The 20,509-nt window shown below is 37.0% G+C and overlaps 1 pseudogene; it reads right to left on the reverse strand.

The window, feature by feature from the left end:
• Positions 11,032-16,427, reverse strand: LOC109235484 (annotated as a pseudogene).

Genomic DNA, 20,509 nt, shown 5'->3' on the forward strand with positions numbered 1-20,509 from the left:
TGTGCGTTATGGTGTTAATCAAAATATACACCGCACATCAATAATAATAAGATGGAATTATTTGGTTCCTGATCATGAACCACTTGTGAGGGGAGAATGTAATATACTTTGGTATATAACGTATATCAAACTGATATAGGTAACTTTGTTCTCATAAGCAATAGTTTAGCTATTAAGTGGAGGCACTCAATAATTCATTTTGCTAAACCAACTGTGATGTAAACCAACTTATCAAGAAGAACTATCTTGAATAAAAAAGCTGGAAATTATGCTCTAAATCAAATTATTGAGCAAGTTACCTCGCAATACCATGTTGCGGGTTAATAATAATCGCACATGTAACCATCTTATAGATGCATCTTATGTGGTACACATGGCAGGTGAATGAGCCCGTATTCACCTTTGATATTTCCAGTATTTATGGGATTCAATCCCAATTTTAGTTGGTCCATTAAATAATGAGAACAAGCAACATAAGAGAATTCGTAAAGAACTTTCTAGTTCTTTAACATTTACCCATGTGAATTCTCTATCATATTTGCACATCATACTTAAATTGATATGGCTAAAATTATGCCAACTGAATAAATTATCAATATTGATAAACTTCAGATTTACGCCATGACGTGTGTTTATTATGATATGGATTTTTATATCAATAAATATCCACTTCATTGTGGTATTCTTTTGTTTATGTAGTACAAATTGGAGAATAAAGCGGGTAGCTTTTCACATACATATTACCCCGCTACAAGATGTAGTAATAGAAGATATTAAATCTTTCCTTTATTTATAGTCTCAATATAATCAATCGCTTTCGCGTATACTTTGGAAACTGAATAAGTTTCTTTGAGACTTACTACAACACAATACCTTATTGGTAATTAATTGTGTTTCTCCAAAATAGTATAATTGGCTCTTGCAGAGTTCTCAATTAATTTTGTAGTACCACATATTCATCAACACCCATATGGTGAATATCTCTTTTAAGGAGAAAGTTATACCATTATGGTCATGGTCAAAATTATATGCAAGATCTGTTTCTTGCATTACCGTTGTCTTTTAACAATCACAATGCCAAAATATTTTGGTGTACAATAGGTACGTGACCAATGACCATTCATGCCATAATAATGACGTTATTTTCTTATATCATCTCAAACCTCCTTTTAGAGGTGAGTGCGGTATATTCACTACCACTAGCACGTTCATATTCTTTGAAGAATGAATATGTATTCATAAATCAGATGTTGTCACATTCACATCATGAATTGACCATAATCATCTATATGTGCTTTATAAAATCTCATGTCAAATCGATGACAAATATTTTCACAAAGTGGGGGATTATTTTGAGAATCCTTATTATTCTCATTATCACAATGATGACGATTATAATTTCGTCTATTGCCATGTCCACATCCATTAATACATTCATAGTGATAATTTTGTCTTCTTTCAGACTTATCATATACTGCGATCACATTCTCTTAGAGGAATGAGAATGGAGCAAATTCAATGGGACGGGTTTCCACTTTTTGTGCCCATAATCATACATGAATTTGATCATGGCAAGACATAGAAATTTTTACCACTTCAGGTGGTTATAATTTCTTACAAACTCCATTAGAGTTATAATCAAACTTTGTTGTCTTTGCTTGTATATAAAATCAAATTATAGAATTTCAAGAATTTAAAAGAGAAAAATAAAGTAAAATACTTACCTGAAATCCAGAATTTAATCATAAAGGAAGTTCATGGAATAATTGACAATCATTATGCTCAATCCCAAAACTTCTACTCAATTTGTTAGAGCCTCGTGATGATAACGTGTTATAAAACAATAAATGAAGAAGAAGAGAATTGCAGAGAAAAGTAGAGGGAGAGAATTCTTATTGATATGAGATGAATTACAATAGAATAGAAGCCTCTATTTATAGGGAGAGGGTGACTTAGCCACCAAGCAATGAACCCTAGAATCTCTCTAAATATAGACATTCACCATAAATACAATTCTATTTATAACTGATTTTGTGTCTGCATGATTCTCTCGGTCTAATTTTATATTTCATTCACATCTTCCTTAACGCCATCTTCATTTGTGGGGTACTTCCTCCTACTGCAAGCACAGTGTTACATTGAAATATTTAATTTTGGGATCATTAAGCTATCAGGATAAAATAGCTACCTAGTAGGAGAAACTCCGGACAAAGTCAGGCAGTTTCAAGCTCGTGTTAGTTCTTTGTATGCTTCTTTCACCTTCAAACACCTAAACTACATTTGGTAACTTATGTGACACAAAAATTAATTGTGGAAAAAGTATTCTCATGGTTACTTATAACTTATTTAACACATATATTAACGGGAGAAAAATATTCTCATAGTTTAAGTAACCGCATCTTTATTAACATTGTGGTTGTAAAAGTTTGGGACTTCTTGACTAGAGCATGAGTATTTCTTGGAATTAATTTTGTCATAACCCCTCCGATTGTACGTTTCACTAACCAAACTCAACGGAGTAATTCATGCACAAGCATCACCACGAAAATAGAATTAAATATAATAATATTTTTATGTTGAGCATATATATAAGAACAAAGATCTCTAAAAAGAAATAAAAAAGCAATATTTGTGGACAGTAGTGTTGAACTTGTGTTGACAGGAACAGTTTGAATAATGTTGTCTTGGCTAAATGACGGGCTTCTTCATGACAAAATATTGATGAACATGAAAAATAAGACAAGTAGAGAGAAAATAACAGAACCACAAATAGGTTGTTAATGTGTGAAGCAGCACGTCAAGGAAATTTTGTCTTCTGCTTCTGCATGCATGTTTTCTGTCCTTCCCTTACCGTGGATGCAACTGGTGGCTACCCAACAACCACAAGTTGTTATATATCTCACCTCCATAAGTCACAATTCTTTATCTCCAGCCATTTATTTAATGATTTTCTTATTAAAATATGTACCGTTTCTTTCCTCCATATTCACCAAGTTATGCATATTGGAATACTGCTTCAGAGAGTGCTGGTCTATTATCTTTAATTTTTCCATTACTCTCTTTTAAAAAAGAAAGACGTTAATATTTTTTTTGGGTGCCAGATTAAAGTGTCAGGTGCTTGAGATGTTGTAACAGAAGAGGTGCCTTTTTATTTCTCCTTTGTATTATTTAGTATGCACCATAACTTAAATTCAGAAATTACAGTTTTCATTTTATAATTAGAGAAAAGGTATAAAGAAAAGGAGAAAAAAGATAAATGGATTTCTTTGCAAAAGAGAGGTGCCAAGTCTAACACTTTTTGTCTCTCCTTTATATATAGAGAGAGAGATAGTAAAATTACTTATCTATTTATATTTTGAAAAAATTTAAAATTATAATTTGATTTAAATATGATAGTAGTTTGATTATATGTAAAATTTAAAATTAAGAAAACTAATTGAAATATCACAGTAGACAAAATGTAGAAAGATAAAAATAGAGATAATATGAGGATATTTCTAACTTTGGACTAATTTAGGAAATAAAATATCGCCACAAGCCCTAAGAAAAACCACAAACATGCGTGTGAATAGTCAAGTCATCTCACAGTTCATCAAAGCATAAGGAAGTAACACATGAAACAGATCAAGGCATGAACAACATCCACTTCGCTCGATGACACCCATAAGAATTGCTCCGTTGAGTGAGCGAATCCAATCTAGTATAGAATACACATTCCCATTAGGCCTACCAATGGGCCTCCAAACTGATTCGGGTCATACCAAGATAAGTCAATAGCCATCCAAAAGTCTACAGTTACTCTAACCATGACACATACTGTCACGACCCAAATCTCAATATAGATCGTGATGGCGCCCAACATCGCCTAGGCAAGTAAACAGTGAACTACCAACTTAATTATTTGTTTTATTATTTTTGAAATCATGAATCTTATTAGATAGAAAGACCAATGCATTAAAAAAAATCGTAGATATGTACAATTTAATTACAATATAAAGTAATAGTGTGTCAATATAAAGCAAACCATAAATAAATTCTAGAACACCCCATAATCTAGTGTCACAAGTGCATGAGCATCTACTAGAAAGTACAATAACAATACAACATCTGTCTGGGATACAAGATAGACTGGATAAAGTAAATAATTATGATGGAAACTATGTGTGCTGCGAATCGTAGCATGGATTGCAGCTCGCTATATATTCCCCTCAGTAGCTCCACCTAGCTCCCAAATGAACCTGTCAGATCTTGCACTTTTAGTGCAGAAGTGCAGGTTGAGTACGTAAATCAATGCGTACACTGTAAGTATCTAGCCTAACCCCGAAGAGGTAGTGACGAGGGATCGATATTGACACTTACTAGTGGTCCAGTAAATCAAATATAACAAAGTAGACAAGTATGAAACATGGTAAGTAAACAATGAGTACAGATATAGGCAATAATACGATCTATAACTGAACAATGAACACAAAAGTCCTCAATTATCGGATACCTCCTCAAATGGAATACGTAATGATCATTACCAAATCAACGGTCACATCTCAAGTCGGGAAACTCATGAGTACGCGGACTACTTATCAATTATTTCGCACAATTCTGCCAAGGCGAGCGGCCCGATCCCATTAGAGTGTGATACATAATTCTACCGAGGGGAATGACCCGATCCCATAAAAGTATGATACTTGATACTGCCGAGGCGAACGACCCGATCCTATAAGAGTGTGTTACAATATACTGCCGAGGCAAACGGCCTGATCCAATAAGAGTGTGTTACAATATCCAACCGAGGCGAACGGTCTGATCCCATAAGAGTGTGTTACAATATCCTGCCGAGGCGAACGGCCCAATCCCATAGAGTGTGAAGCTTTATACGGTTCTATGACCCCACTCACGAATTTACATGTGAGTTATGGAATTCAAGAGAAACTTTTCGATGAATACGTACAATGCGGGAGAAATCCGAAAGAGAAGTACAATTCTTACGGCTAATCAAGTAGCTACTTAAATATCTAAAATAACGAGTCTAGTCTCAGGTCATAATGCGAATTAAAGTAAATAAACAGCCAAGAGTAACTCAATTAGTACAATTAAAGCATGGCGTGAATCTAAGTCTACCCGGACATAATCAGGAACTCTAGCATACACACGGACACTCGTCACCTCATACGTGCGTAGCTCCCATAACATGTAGCATGTAATAAGTATAACACCTACGGGGTAAGTTCCCCCTCATAAGGATAGACAGGGGACTTACTTCACTCCGAAGTTCCATAACCGGCTCCAACGCTTCTCTAACACCCCCAAACCGATGCCCATTGATCCGGAACTAGTCAAACAATGTGCAAACCAATAAAAATATACTCCAATACTCATAATTTAACAATTCATAACAATTCTTAATTCCGCTCGAAAAGTCAAAAAAGTTAACCCTCGGGGCCACGTGCCCGGATTCTAAATTTTTTTGAAGATAAACATTACCCATAACACCACGAACTCAAATATTTAATTTATTCCTAATTCCATATCCAATTTCGTGGTCAAAATTCGAAAATACCATTTTTAAGTTTTCTTCCAAAAATTCCACAATTTCTATCAATTCTATATTAAAGTTTATATATAATCCATGTATTTAACTCGAAACAAGTAGGAATAACTTACCTTATGAGATATGGCGAAAATGATCTTCAAGAATCACCCCAAATCGCCCTACATGAGCTCAAAGAACTTAAAAGTGAAGAAATAAGCTCAAAATCCCGAAATTAGATATTTAATACACCTGTCAGGCCCCCTTCTTCACGATCGCAGTCATTAGACATGCGATCATTGTTAACAGAAGTTCCAGCATCGTTTCCTTCATCGCAACCGCGGCCAAAATCCCCCGATCGCGATGTACAAATCATGTTTTCTTCTTCACATCACTCTTTAGTATAATTGTCATAACTTATTATAGAAAATTCCAAATGACAGATGGTTTGATTTTATAAATACTAGATTCAAAGGACTACAATTTTCATATTTGGATCGTCCCCAAATTCCTTATAGATTGTAAGATATAAGATCTCGAAGTCAGACTTCTGACAACAGAAAATCCTTCTACGCGATCGCGACCTTCCCTCCGCGATCGTGATTTACAAAGGCCTGGAATGCACTTTGTTCTTCGCAATCACGACCCAAACCTCCGCGATCGCAAAGAGTACCCCTGGCATCAGATAATAGCAGTTCAATATGGTCTAAAAGTGGTCCAAAATCACCCCAAAACTCACCCGAGGTCCGAGGAACCCCATCCAATCATTCTAACAAGTTTATATGTCCTATGTAAACTTGTTCAAAGGCTCGAAACATAAATTACAACATCAAAACCAAGAATTAAAGATCAAACTCAATTTCTTAAACTCTCTTAACTTTCAAACCTCCATCCTTCGGCGAACGCGTCCGAATCACACTTAAACATTTCGGAAGGACGCCAAATTTTGCGTACAAGTCACAAATCACAATTCGAACCTATACCAAGGCTCGGAATCCCAAACGGACAACAATAACACCAAAGTCCACTTCGAATCGAAATTCGGAAATTCTAAAACCTTCAAAATGCTAGCTTTCCACAATAAGAGCCAAAATGGTCCGGACCATCCAATACTTAATCCGTACATACGCCCAAGTCCAAAATCATCATACGAACCTATTGGAACCTTCAAATCCTGATTCCTAGGGCATTTACTCAAATGTCAAACTTTGGTCAACTCTTTCAACTTAAAGCTTCCGGATTGAGAATTTTCTTTCCAATCAACTCCGAACTTCCCGAAAATTAAAACTGGCCACACGTACAAGTCATAATAAATGAAATGAAGCTACTCAAGGCCTCAAACCGCTGAATTATGCGTTAGATCTCAAATGAACGGTCGGGTCGTTACACATACAAATCAACTAGCAATTCTTGAAAACACTTTCACAATCCGCAATCAAAGGTATAGTCCTCCTCTCATAAATAAAATCTCCGAACCACGATAGTACTACAATGTCCATACATGATCCCTAACTCTTTTTCGTAAATGACTGACAGATCATGCATACACAATCATCCCGGAAATACCCCCATGATTCTGCACCAAGTAGCAAAACTTGAACATCAATGCCTACCTTCCTTGCGATTCATGTAGTACTAATCAAGTATCCACAATCAATACACAATGCATCTTCCACCAAACACACCCCTCTCAGGCGCTACAAAATAGTGCTAGCATTCTCTTAAACACCTGATATTTTCCATGTTGTGTAGAACTCATGACGTTCTTCGAAACGACACTGCAACCTCATTCGTGCAATCCCAATTCCACACAACTCACCGCATCAATCATGCTAATATATGAAATTCCAAGAATCCCATTAACAACTCTTGATCACGAATAGGATCCATATGCTATAACTAGAAACCTTCCAATAAGCTCAATACAGGTGAAAATCACAACACGCAACGAAATTCCCATGCATGTAGAGGAAAACAACCGCAAACCGTAATCGAAATTATTGAAAACTCTTCATAATTCATATGCACATAACCAAGCCAGCCGAACCGAATACCTCTAAATCACCCAAGTCACACAAACTACCTAACCCAACAGTATCACCACAAAGACACCTGTAGAACCCTATAATACCAAAGGAACATATCATTTTCGTTTCCATGTTGAACCAAAACCACTGCTAAACGGACCCAACTCTTTTGGATTACTCATGACCCGCCTTCACGGCAATGCTACGCTTCCCAAGTATACTATGGACCTGAATCGAAACTCATCCCAAATTATCCCAAAACGAAATCTAGTTGTCCCAAGACTCGTGAGCCACATATTCCCTCTTATACATTCGGTAGTACCTCTAACTAAAGTAGCTGCTCTGAAGAAGACTTTTATGAATCTGAAGTTGTTCCCTTCATCTCTCAGCCACTGCCTCGCAGGACCAATAATGGTGCAGAAATGTTCCAAGTATCTTTCACAAACCAACATAAATATCAAATCTCCAGCCACACACAAATATGAAAATCCTTAGATAACACACATTGAATCTTGAATACATTAGAGCATTCTCAAAAGTCACACACTCCATCCTAACACCAAATACGTAACCAATCATGCTGGATGATTAGTGCTCTCCATTAGCACATGAACACACCAAAATGAAATAACCGAGTGAATCTTTCCCTTGCTCACTGCCTCTACAGAAGAGTATCGAACCTGAGTCCTTCTACTATCTCCATATATTAATAAGGTGAAATACAATACGCACCTAGAAATTTTGCTCAAGTCATCCTTCTAAGATCATATCTAATCCTCAAGCGTCCCTGAGTCCAGAATCTAATATGACACGCGACTAATTGACCCAATCTCCACTTGTAGACTCTCCCAGTTGGCTTTAAACCACAATCACATAATCCAAGAACCCATAATGACTGCTCCTCCTTAACTGCTATGATCTCATACCGTTACTCAGCTGAATATCTCATAAGCTCATGCTACCAACCATAATGCATCCCAGATCATCAACTCAAATGCACACTCAACCTTGTGACAGTCGTGCCATATCCTTCAACCGATCTGAATCCACATCATAGCATACACACTCTATATAGAAAGTAAAACTCTTCATTGGAACCTCATAAGAAATCATGCAACCTATAACTTCCTCATAAGAGGTATCCCATCTGTGTGACCTCATATCAACATCTTTCTATGACTTGTCGTTGGTACAACTGCCATGTAGTCAATTACTCCTCCCGAGTCCACACTCGTCCACAAGCTATCAAAATCTATTTCATTCCATCAATGACCAACTAGAAGACCTTTCAACACACCCCAACTCAATATGGTATGCACACCAAGATGATAATCAAGCATTCATAATCCCTTAGTAGCTCAAGCAACCCTTCCCATCAAATTCTAACTTTCAAAATGTAAGAAGCCGCCACTAATATGAAATGCCCTCAATGGTCCATAGTGACCTCATAGCATCACACATCCTCGAAATCCGTGGCAATTCTAGCACAAAATCCACAATGATACGGTCTTCCTTTCACATCAATGTAGCTATCTTCCGAAGTAAACCATTCAGTCTCTGATGCTCATTCTCGTCCTTCTAACAATTAAACACCGTGAAATATGCCCAATAATGTTGCCCTAAATCATGATACCTCTATGTACCACTTGAATAATAGAACATCACAACGACGAGGCTCCTCAAGGATTATATCCCTCGAATCATTCAAATTAGGAATGAAATCCGACCCAAAAGTCGCATTTGGTAATCCACTCTGAGGGCCACTTCTTAGCACTGCCTCGCAACATTGTGCCTGTAAGGGCAAATAAATGGAAACCATCATATCAAAGATCCTTCATGTGCTCAACCAAGGATGACTGTGCAACAACACAAGCAAGAACTCTACTAACCTCAGAAATGCCCAACCTCGCATCTCTATCAACCAAAGTCTAAACATCCATAGCCCAAATACCTCGCCTTCGATGGAACAAATTCCAAACTCCTAATCGTGAACCAAGTAATCCTTCTCATGGGCTTCTACGACCACAAACTTAAGCAATCACCCTACCAATTTGCTCTCACACCGCGTCAAGACTAATGCATGAATCATCACAATACACTGTGTAAGGCCCCAAACCCGAGCGCAATACCAACACTAGGGCTGCAATAGACGTAAACTCATTTGCAAAGCGACAATAGTAACCTAACCTCCCACACAAGGGAAAAACATCCCGCACCATGTCTGTAACATTATCAGAGCTCGTTGGTGCCCATCTGATATCAACTACACAAAATCTCGTACGGATGAGTGAGAATGAACTGAAGATATAAGCTTCAAGCCGAGACAAAATCGCACTATAAGGAATCAAGGACGGAAAAGTTTCCTAAAGCCCTATAGCCTCTCAAAAAATAAGTAGAGACGTCTCTGAACCAATCTGCAAGACTCTACTAGGCCTACTCATGACTCGTGAGACCTATGCAACCTAGTGCTCTAATACAAACTTTTCATGACCAAAACTCCCACCGGAGTCGTGACGGCGCCTAACACCGCCTGCTAGGCAAGCCATCAATCAATAAGCAGAAACAAACTTAAATAGAAATATTAAATAATCTCAACAATAGAATAATGATAATTAACAAAAGTCTATAGTCACAATACAACTAAAACTATCCCATGATCTGGTGTCATTGAGTGCATGATCTTCGTAGAATAAGTAAATACAAGGTCTTAATCAAATACAATACTGCCTGAAATATTAAATAATGTTAACATGATATAAGGAATAGGACTTCAAGGCCTGCGAACGGGACACCGGTGCTACTCGAGATCTCCAACTAATTCGGATCCGGCATCACGAGCATCTACCACGATCAGCAACACCTGGATCTACATACTAAGTGTAGTATGAGTACAACCAACCTCATATACTCAATAAGTAGCAAGACTAACCTCGGGATGAAAGTAGTGGTGAGTTTGGCAAGGTCTAATGCTCTTTTTCCATAGGAAACACTACAAAAAAAAAACAGGGTTTAGCGACGGCCGCATTCCGTCGCTAAATCAATATTTTCTGTCGCTAAAGTTGTTTAGCAACGGAATAGCGACGGATTCAAGTTGGTCCCTAAAATTCTCGTTGCTAGGCTTATAGCGACGAAAAATACCAAACCGTCGCAGAATTAGCGACGGAGTAGCGACGACATATTTTTGTAGCAAAGTTTAGCGAGGGAAATATCCGTCGCTATATAGCTTGTTTCTGTCGCTATTTTGATGCCTTTCATCGCTGCAATACATAATAAAATTCGTCGTTTGTTCTTATAGCGACGAAATTGTCCGTCGCTAGCCGTGTTATAGCTAATTGTCCCTGCTTTTTGCAACAAAAACCTTTTGTCGCCAATTCGTCGCAAGATTTAATTTTACGCGATAATTTTAGCTACGGAAGATTTAATTTTACGCGATAATATTTTAAATGTACTCTGTTCAAACATATTAGATAAACTATTAAATACACTTAATAAAAAGTCACTGATATTAATATAAATTCAACAAGGTCCAAAATATATAACATAATGCATATAACAGTATCATTAAGTACAAAAAATCCACAAGGACCAACAATAATGTCCAAACAAAGTAAGCTAACTATGCTAGGCTGGAGAGTTACGGTCATCATCAGAACCCAATGCATGAACCTCATCAATGTTAGCAGCAGTAGAAGATGTTGGAACTGTAGGTGCCATATCAGTATTTGGCTGATGCGAGGGTAAGGAAACTAATTCGCGTACCCGCTCAACGATTACAGGAACTATATGATCTGTCAGTGCAGGAATCAATCGCATCACTAACTCATCCAGATTCCTTGTCGGTGTTGATTGAGAATTTGGAGGTGTTGTTGACGATGTAGCATCAGATCCAAGAGAGTCATGAAGATTTGGCCCGTAGTAACATTTTGCTTGCGATCCAAGACCATATACTCTTCCTTTCTTTTCTCCTCCCGCGGCTTGATAATATGCTTTACACTGATCAATATCAGATTGAGTTTGTGTTTGTTGTTGTAATATCTCCTGATATTTTTCCTGTAGAAGAGTTAATAAGAACATTCAATTTACAAAATGAAAAAATATATGAAAGTAAAATAAATTAAAAAGTTATCTTACATGTACGATTCGGGATTTCTCAGCAACAAAAGATTTTCCATCATTACCATGTGTATGGACGTGCAAATGCAACTCACTTGGTGTTAGATCTCGACCCTTTTTAACAGCCTATACAAAAATTATTCAATTAAGAAGATAGAAAAATAAAAGGGTATAGTTGGGCAATTAGGAACTAATGGCAGCAATAATACTCTAGGAACAATCCAGATTCTAGTCAGGGATTACAACTATATGTGGAACTACATGGAGGACAAGTAACCAATGAAATTATTTCAGGTAGGACAAGTAACCAATGAAACTATATGTGGAACTACATGGCAACTGAAAACAAATTCAGTAGAAATGTCTTACCCACATCACTAATTTGTATGTATTTGTATCTTATTCACATACTAATATAAGCTCAAAATACAACTATCTTTAATATTGATTCTGCTTCCTTTTCAATATACAGGACATGCTTATTGCAGCAATGGACACTTCAGCCACATCAGTAGAGTGGATACTCACTGAGCTTCTAAGGCACCCTCAAGTAATGAAGAAATTACAAAGAGAGTGACCTTACTTAAACCGAAAATAAAGAACCAAACAAATAAACATCCTAGCATGTTAAAAGTTGACTTTCTTGAGTGCTGCATCTCAAATGTATTTCATTTCCAAACTTCCTATTCCAAATTATATTCCTACTACTGGATATGTTCTTGTTGTTGTAACCAACTGCAGGCTTAGGTTAATGCAGACATCTTTTAGTATTACTTCACATAATGTTAGCACATTATCAGTATATTATGAACTGCTGATAGTCGAGAATTTTTTTTTTGTTTTGCCAGCACTCTCACAGTTACACTCTTACACTGATTCATGACACTGCCCCCATGCTCTCCTCCATGACACTGATTCATGACACTGATTGAGAATAGGAAAAAGGAGGAAAGATGAATTATAATGGCAAAAGCAACTACTACATTAAAAAATCTATAAACCTTTTTGGTTCAAAAGACATGCAAAAGATCCTTTATACCGTCTTTTTTAGGTGATTTATACTATAATAACCATTTGAGCTACCAACAGCACCCATGAATCACAGCCTAGCAAAAGCTGAAACAAAATGCTCTTTGTTTTCTAGTAGTAATATAGTCTATCATTTATGTCTTCTGCAATTTGGTAGGCCAGCACTAAAGAGAGGCTTCCAGGACTCGAGGAGCCAACTTAAGATGCCCTTATTGAAATCCCCTTTCCCAATTTTTAGTTTATAGAGAGAATGAGGAAATGGACAGTCAATGAATTGCATATCCCACTTCCAAGGTATCATTTGGTTTATTTTGACTTACTTGAAACAAGTAGTAATAACCTATTTGAGACAAAGAAGAGTGCTAGTTGGAGAAGCCTCTATTCTCAAAGGGGCACGGAGGATTGCTAATTCTACTATCAATGAGAGGGAAAAATTATAAATACACTTACAAGTCTCTTGCGATGCTCCCCAACACTGATAGAGCCACCTGTATGAGTCCCAGTGGCAATTTTGCTCCCACCACAACGATTTTTTGTATTTATTTCTGACTTTTCAACACACTTAGGATCTTTCCAAAGTCTCAACCAACTTTCCCACACATTATTTGGAATAGTGTCCGATTGCACCATCTTTGCTTTTAGTTTGCTAACAAAATCACTGTATCTTTTTGCTGCCCTACGCTCCCATTGGATCTGCACCGCACTATCAATTGAAGAATCCCAGTAGAAAGCCTTCTGAAATAATTTTATAAAGTAATAACATTAATAAGTTACATATAAAAGTTAATATACTTTCATTGTGATGGATTATACCTTGAATTCTCCAAAATAAATTTTTTTTAACTCATTTGAGACGTTTTTCCAGTTGAATCCATTAGGATCAAGTTCATTCTTGAAAGACTTAGTTAAACTCAGAGCATTCATATGAAGGCTCTAACCTGAACAAATTAGAAGACATTATTTAAAGGAATACCATGTATCAATAACAATATACCAAAAGTAATAGTACAAGCATGGACTAACCCTGTAGGAGAAATAGTAAGAAGCGTCCGCGGTTGGCGGGTACTGCTACACTCAGTTTCGCCTATTATGTTGCTTTGAGAAGATGTACCCTCGCCTATTGTGTTGCTCTGATTAGGGGTATTTGGAGATGGTTCCAAATTAATAGTTGGGGTACTACCATGGCCTGATGTTTGAATAGGTGGCGTACTACTAGGACCTAATGTTTGAACTTGATTGATGTGATCCGGTCCACCTGAGGAACTCGTACCACCTTGTTGAGGATTGATTGTGGGAATGGGAACAGTAAGCATATTTTCACGAGTAGCAAAATTACCCCTAACTGAAGATTTACCTACACGGCGTGCGCTATCTAGACCTCCACCTCGAGGCATATTTCCAATTGCTCCTTTTCTTGGCCTGCAATGGGCTGCTCCAACTTAACCTGAGCAGTATAGTCTCTGAAAATTCAAACAAGCAGAAGCAAAGTTACAGAAAATTCAAGCATGTTGTTATTACTATTCAGTAAAATGACTAAGCCTTTCCTTATCTAAAATATCATGTACTTTCATGTACTGACAACCAGTTTAAACACATGAGCCAACGGAGGAAGTAACTCTCTGAATATATTGTTGAATTTGATAACTTCTTTAGACCAAAATACAACGATCTTGGCTCCAATTAATTCTGAATTTAGATAGATTAATCAGGTAACACTATTAAGTTGATAATAAATATTATTCTACTGCTACAAAAAAGAGTCAGACTAATGTAAAAAGAGGCACAACAGAACGTAAGCTAGAAGAGTACTATACCATTTAGATTACTACAAACGTGGTATTCAATTCGATTCTCTATAGATTATACTACAAAATAGATACATGACTTATAACATACCACACAGATTACTAGAAAAACAAAATTCAATAAAAATATAGCAGTGTATCCAACCTTTTGTACATCCAATCACGCTCTAGATTGTCGATGTTCCTATTTAATATTAAAATAAACAAGAAGTTGTTAAAGCTTGTTAAAGCTGCAGGAGGTATAAAAGTAGGTGCAGCAGCTGCTGCTATGACTGTTGCAGCAACTGCTGCCAATTCAGGATCCAACTGCAGCAATTGAAGGCTTTTCAGCAAGAAGTGAAAGTGTTTGAATAAATGTCATCATTGATTTGATTAAACTTGTACCTGAAGGCATATATTACAGAAAGTTCTTTCAAAGAACTCACATTGCTCAAAATCTCAAGACTATATTGCACTTGTTTTGTCTTAAATGGTGGAAAATCTCTTTCATCCCAAACAGAGATGTTTGACCCTAACCAATCTAAGTGCAATGACTAATTACGGACTGCACTACTCATCTATAGAAAAGCAAAACTTTCAATTACAAGCAGCAGAATCATATACCTTCTGCCAATCAGAGCCATATTTTACCAAGTACTAAAATTCCACTGTCATGTAACACAATGTGCAAACGCAGAAATATTCAACAACAACAACAAACTCAATGTAATACCACGGCTCAAGGAACAATGAAAAACAGCAGAAATATTCACATTGTCCAAATCCTCAAAATCACACTGTACTCTACCTAAGTTTCTTTTACTCCCAACTTAATTCCATTAAACACAAAAGACACAGAAAAATGACAAGGAAGCATTCTTGAACCTCAATTTGTGCAGCATTATCAGAAAGACAATTCAATAAAACTCATCATAGTAAAACATTCCAAACACATAAAACAGGAAACATTCAAAAAAATAGAATTACAACTAAGCTTCATAATCTCCTAAAAACAGGTGTATTATTCAGTATTAAGTAAAACTTAAAAACCAAGATTTAGCCTCAGAAATATAAAAACCTTCTAAAAAGCCAAATAAAGGCAAACATTTCCAGTAGTCACAAACTGAAGGAAGTGACAAATACTAATTCTAACATAAAAATGATGTGCTTCCTTCAGATTTCACAAAACCAATTCGGCTTTCAATACAACACGTTGTTACCAATCAGATTTTAGATTAAGAGACATTTCAATCACAGAGAAAGGGAAGACAGATCATATCCATATATTAAGGAAAATTCAGAGAATGAGCTTTCGATTAAATTTAGTAAAGAGACGAACCTGACCTAAAATATAATAAAATTAGCAAAGAAATCTGGAGGGAGGGCAATATCTGCAGCAACATCAATGCCAGTGAACAAAAAGGCAAATGGAGAAACTTTGAAAAAAAAAACACCAAAGTAAAGCACAAGACAAGATAAAATCACAAAGAAGCTTACCTTATCAAGGACATGCAATCCCTAAAATCAACGCACGACTTCGAGTATCAGGATTCTACAAATACATGACTTCGAATTTCAGAGATCCGCAGCAAAAAATTGCAATTTCAAAGGTTTTCTTCTATTTTGAGATAGGTATAAAAAAAATCACTTTTTAACACAAGAAAAGTAATGAAATTGTCAAAGATTTGACACTTAATTTGTCAAATATCAGAAGAAAGCAAGTCCATACCTCTGAGAACAAAACCCCTTTGCGAAAATGGGAAACCGTCAACTGAAAACCTACGCTGCTGAGGTCTCAGCCTTTGTTGAGGACCGTCACTGAAAAAATTGAGGTGCTGAAGTCTCAGCGTTTGTGCCTTCGAAGAAGAGGAAGAGAAGAAAGAGGAAGAACAGCTGAGAAATTAGGGTGTTTGTGCCCTAATGGTTGGGAAGGTCTTTTACCTAGGGTAATTTAATTTTCGGGACGGAAATTTAACGACGGCATAGCGGCGGACCGAAATTCTGTCGCTAATAATAATTAATGAAATTATATTTTAGGAAATTAGCGACAGAATATTTTGTCGCAGATAACTTTCGAATGCCTTGATAAGTAAAATGAATTCTGCGACGGATTATTGGACGTTAAATCCGTCGCTAAGTTTCAATAATTTTTGTCGCCCAGTATTGGTCGCTAATTTTGTAGGTAAAATAAAGGCGATAATATTTAGCGCCAATTTTAGCGAGGAATCTAAGTTTTTGTCGCGAATCCGTCGCTATATTTGGTACGAATTATCTTCTAGCTTATTTGGCGACAAAATACAAATTTCGTCGCTAATCCGTCGTTATTTAGCTATGGAATATCGCTTGTCGCTAAATTCTGTCGCTAAACGCTATTTTTTTTTGTAGTAAAACAATAGCAATAACATCCCAATAATAGCATATGAAGGAAAACATCTCAAATAATACTAGGCTCAGCTTAATACAATAGGAGGAGAAATAGACATACTTTTCAAATAAAACAGTTAAGGCGTTAACTTTCACAAAATTCATTTAGACAAGGATTTAGCAAAACGGAACTGTAATATCAAGCTCTAAACATCAAGTAGAGACATCAAATACTAACCAACATAGTGGATAATACAACTATGTTCCCGCATGTTGGCTATACGTGCCAAATCAACAAAGAATCACAGCTTAAATATCGGGTATACATAATCTCAGCACATTCATAATGCCTAGTACAATGCCCCAGAATCATACGCTAAGCACATTCATGGTGCCCGGCTCAAAGCCCATCGACCCTCACACACACATGCACACTCCCAGCACTGTACGGATGCCTGACACTAGTCCATCACCCAAGCACATATAGATGACCTTGTGCTTGTGTCCACAATTAATACCTGACTCTGGAGAGGCGGGTCCTTGCCCAACCGCTGCTCAGATCAAAGTCAATGATCAATATCATCTAGCCCAATATAGGGCTTGGTGCACGTGTCACCTCAATAACAATACCATTCAGCCCATCATGGGGCCTGGCGCATGCGTCACATCAATTTCAATACCAACACGGCTCTATGGCTCAAGATCAATCATCAATCCGCTGAAGTCTCAAAGTGCCAACATCTCACAATAATATCAATCAAAATACTGCACAAAATATATAACCATGCCACAATTTGGCTCAAACTCGTATCACACGCAAGGCACCAATAACATGTGAGATAACATATAAAATTGCACGGAGACAGAGATACAATACACGGATTTAATATCATGAATAAAGAGTATGACTACGACTAAGGCAAATAGCTCAATATAGCAAAAACGGAATATCATGTCTCAACATATGAGCAAATGGCCTAGACATGATTTCTAGCATGAATAATAACTTACGTAGTCATAGAAGTGGAGAAAATACGACATCAAAAAAACCATGATAGAAAAATAACGTATATAATAGCCTAAGATCTACTTGGATCGTGAATAACCATGGTGCACGCATATACTCTCGTCACCTCGCATATACGTCACCCTTAACATAGAAAAAATATTATAGCTAACGGGGAAATTACCCTCAAACTAAGCTTAGGCAAGATACTTACCTCAAAGCGCAAAAATTAGTGCTCCAAAAAGCCCTTCTCACGCGAATCGACCTCCAAACGGCTCAAATCTAGTAAAAAATAACTCAATAACATCAAACACAGCTATAAAAACCGATTTCAAGTAATAAATCTCCAACCTTTATCAAATTCCAAAAAGTCAATTAGATCACTTTCTCAGCATCCAACAGAAGTCAGAAATCCTGACTATACATTCGAATATGAGTCCAAATATACAAGTTTCATCTAAAAGCGACTCTAAATCGGGGTTCTAATCTCCATTTTTCACTTTAGAAAAGTTTTGCAAACCCCCCCCCCCCCCCCAATTTTTCTCTCTTAGATTCACCAATCAAATGTCAAAATCAAAGATAGAATCATGAATAATAATCAAATCTGAGTCAAGAACACTCACCCAATCCAAGCGGGTGAAAATCACTTCACTCCGAGCTTCCAATCTCAAAATATGATAAAAAGAGCTCAAAGTCCTAAAAATGACTTATAATTCACTGCCAGTAGTACCCATCGCGATCTCGGCACCACAATCGTGATCACGATTCAAAAAAATCAACCTGAACCAAATGATACTTTCGAACACGGAATATAGCACGCGAACGTGCAGGCCAACTGGCCGAACGACACGAACGTAATGTCACGCCCCAAAACTCCGGGAGCGCGACCGGCGCTCAACCGGGTGAACCCGGCCGAGCAAGCCTGTTAGATACTTTCTACCAAACTCCCTCATTAACAAAGAGAAGACATATTCTCATTAATTAGACAATAGGGAAATCATGTATACAATACCAAATCATTTATCTTTAGTTACTTCATTTTAAAATCTCAAAATACACCTGTTTTCATAGTTTGGAGTGGAACAAGTGATTCAAACATAACATGACTTGTTTGACTTTCCCAACACCAATATAAAACACACACTATGCCTATGGAGTCTCTAGTAAATACAAGGAGTACAATAGTAATGCCGGCAACAAGGCTCCGGCTATACCTCAAAACATGATAACAAAAATGAGCAAAATATACATGACCCCGGGATGAAGTGGGGCTCACTAAGTCTACCGGAAAGAGGGTGTACCGCTATCGCTGATCAACACCGCCTACTATGGAACCACCTGCATCCATTTAAAGATGCAGCGCCCCCGGTAAAAGGGATGTTAGTACTGTCGAATAGTACCAGTATATATGACTAAATACCCTCTCAAAAGAACGAACATTAATGCAAGTAAGGACAATTATAATATCAGTTAAAGCCTTAAATAATTACCAAATATCAAATTAGGGCTGAGAAGTTTTCAATTAGATTTCCATATTTTACATTGGGAAATCTTTAGTACCGATATAGCACTATTCACCATTCCGATTACAATTTCCAATACAGTCACCACCATGTATGCGGCATGGCGTCCGATCACGACCCGATCGGCTAGGCCGTCTCATGTGAGACATCAACAACAATCACAATTTTAATTTTAATATCCAATACAGTCACCACCATGTGTGCGGCATGGTGTCCAATCACGACCCGATCGGTTTGGCCGTCTCATGTGAGATATCAACCACAATCACAATCATAATACCGATTTAAATTACAATTTCCAGCATAATCACCACCATGTGTGCGGCATGGCATCCGATCACGACCCGATCGGCTAGGCCGTCTCTTGTGAGACATCATCCCTTTTCTATCAATCATTATATTTCATACTTCTTGCACATCTCTTTATTTTCTTGTTGACACTAGTGGTCATAATTATATTATTTCACTTGGCACGTTGGCCGTGTTTCATATTTCTCATTTCGCATTTCATGTTTCGTATTTCATGCACCCCTTTTCAGTTTCAATAATCATCGTGGGTTTCTAACAATAAGGCATTTCTATTCAAGACATTTACGCACACATATGGGCAAATAAGAGTCTTACGCACATTGAGATTTCTTACACTATTTTCATTAGCTTTCATTTGGAATACAACTTCAAGTCAAGGCATTTAGACATGCAACCCATACTTTGAACACATTCTCAAATAGTATAAAACCATAACAAGAGCATTTGAATTATATAGTAATCATGGATGTCTTTTGACACAAGCTTATCCCAGATAATTGATTCACAATGAGCAACTCGGGACTTACATGCATACTGTGGGGTTCAATTCTAAGAGAAGAGTTTAGCCAGCATATCTCAATTAAGCTTCCTTAATCTCTAAAATGATCTGGCGATTCTTAGCACTTTGATCTATTTTAGAAATGTAACAAATTGAACCAAAGTTAGGAAGATGATCATGGTTCTAGCTCATTTGAGCATTTTATCAAATACTAGGTGTACATTAAGGTGTCAATGCCCTTTTATGGAGGATTTCATCATACCATAACTCATTCCTTACCATTTTTAGCTCACAATCTTCCTACACCCTTCGATAACACATGCATGCAAGA

Source organism: Nicotiana attenuata, chromosome 12, assembly GCF_001879085.1.
Source record: "Nicotiana attenuata strain UT chromosome 12, NIATTr2, whole genome shotgun sequence".
NCBI classification, from domain to species: Eukaryota; Viridiplantae; Streptophyta; class Magnoliopsida; order Solanales; family Solanaceae; genus Nicotiana; species Nicotiana attenuata.